Source organism: Macrobrachium nipponense, chromosome 47 (assembly GCF_015104395.2).
Source record: "Macrobrachium nipponense isolate FS-2020 chromosome 47, ASM1510439v2, whole genome shotgun sequence".
NCBI classification, from domain to species: domain Eukaryota; kingdom Metazoa; phylum Arthropoda; class Malacostraca; order Decapoda; family Palaemonidae; genus Macrobrachium; species Macrobrachium nipponense.
Window position 1 is genome coordinate 31,759,540 of NC_087222.1, and position 2,262 is coordinate 31,761,801.

Below are 2,262 nucleotides of genomic sequence, written 5' to 3' on the forward strand. Positions count from 1 at the left end.
TCGTGTAACATGAGACCAGGTTGGACTGTCAGGCATTCTTCCTTCGGGACTGAATCGCCTTTTTGCTCCTCGCTCCTTTTTCCTCTCTGGTACCAGAAGCTCGAGTCAGGAGTTGATTCGCTGACGACGTTGGGTTGCGTTGATACACCCCCCAAGGTTTGCTTAGATTGAATCGCCCAGGCAGTCCAGACACTCATCCTTCAGCGAAGAATAGTGCCTTATGTCTTCAGGGTACAGCCTTGCTGTCCTTGATTCGTCTGACTGGTCAACTGGTCGGTCACCTGACTTTAGTACAGACGGACTGACTGTGCATGTCCAGATCGAAGCTTTCAATATGGAACTTAGACGTAGTCTGAAGTTCTTGATGTCAAAGCATTCGAACCTCTCCATACCTGTTAACTTCTTGCATGTGATCAGGAAGGCCTTCTTCTAACCACCCTAGATACGACCAAAGGGGGTTCTTAGTGAGATTTTAAGCCATCGTCACAAGTTTTGGCTTTAGAGAACACAAGGCGGTGTGCTCTCTAAGCCTTCCGTTGTGGCCTAAGAATGGAAACCCGTTTTGTCCTTGGGCCAGGAGCTTGGAAGCAAGGATGGCACAAGTTAGTGGGACGAGGAGCCAGAGAGAGTCCTGTGCCCTGTTCGGGTCTCTCAAGTTTTATCTACATAAAACTCAAGAAAGTCGAAGTCATTCGGCAATCTGCAGTGTTCCGAAAAAGACCAGACTTGCCCATATCGAAGAACACCCTGGCTTTAGTGTTAAGGAGTTCTTTCAAAATGCTCCTTCATTGTGTTTGCACAAAGATTTGAAATCTTTTTATCTGAATGCTCACGAGGTGAGGGCGCGGCCTCGGAAGCATTTCAACAGAGCATGGCACTCAGCAACATCCTGAGTACCATGTTTTAGCGAAGCAACTCTGTGTTTCACTTCACACTCCCTGCGAGATGTGAAGATGGCATATGAGATCTGCTGCTCGCTAGGGCCATACGTGTCTGCAGACACAATCTTGGGGCAAGAAGTACCACTCATCCTATCCTGTAGAAAATGGTTAGGAAGAGCTCTTAATTTAGTTGTTGAGTCGCCGACAACGGCGACTTCTTAACTCTTAAGCCTTAGTTAACACCACCATTAACTTTGGCTAGGTTGGTCAAGTGGTGATATATATTTATATATATATATATATTTATTTTACTTCTTAGCCCTCATGGTATGGTCAATATGGTCTAGTCACATTGTGGTCATGCCCCCGTTGACAGATCATCTGGAGTGCACCAGCTTTATAGGTCTCTACCTCGCTGGCAACTCTAGTAAAGCAGAAGCAGACTTGGGTGACAGTAATCACGAAGTCAGCTATGCTAACAGGTGGAACCAAGATGTAAATCATCTGCATGCATTTGTTTCCCAAAATCCTTCTATTCTGTCCCTTCCCACCTCCAACGGTGGGATTCAGCTATATATATATCTGACAGGTAAGTTTCATGAACAAAATGATATTGTTATGATACAATAAAGTTTGTTCATACTTACCTGGCAGATATATATAATCAAGTACCCACCCACCTCCCCTCAGGGGACAGTGGAAATAAAAATTATGAATAGAAAATGGGAATGGTTCCTGATACCCGCCTCCCAGCGGCGGGAATGGGTACTAACCACCTGGCCGACCACTGCGTGTGTCGGAAGTTTTTTAAATTCTGTCGGACTTCAGAAAATACAGCTATATATATATCTGCCAGGTAAGTATGAACAAACTTTATTGTATCATAACAATATCATTTCATGTATTATTTTCATTATGGATCAAGGTTTCCGCTCATACCCGGGATTTGATCCTTATGCACTTGCGCTCAGTGCCGAGGGTGTGAAGGCTCTCGGTCCGACCCGTGTTTTGGTCAGTGGTGCAGTGGGGGTTGTGCGGGGGTGGGAAGAGCGAAGGCCTGCCAAGAAGTTGTCGGAAAGCTCTCCCGCGACTCCCTTGGTAACCAATTCTTCGTCTTCTTTCCTGCCCCCCCGCTCAGCTCCCATGTATGGCACCTTCCCCTTCGGGGGGGGGGGGGGGTGGGGGGGGGGGGGGGGGGGGGGGGGGGGGTTTCGGGGCCCTTATTCTTCGCCCGACCCGTCAAGCGTAGAGGAGGGTGCTCGTTACCCGACGTCCATTTGTTCAGGGTCTTCCGTTCGTTCGGGGGTGGGGCTCGCCCCCCCGCACGATGGGGAACTCCTTCTACTTACCCGAATTTTGCTTCCACAGGTGCTTCTGCCGT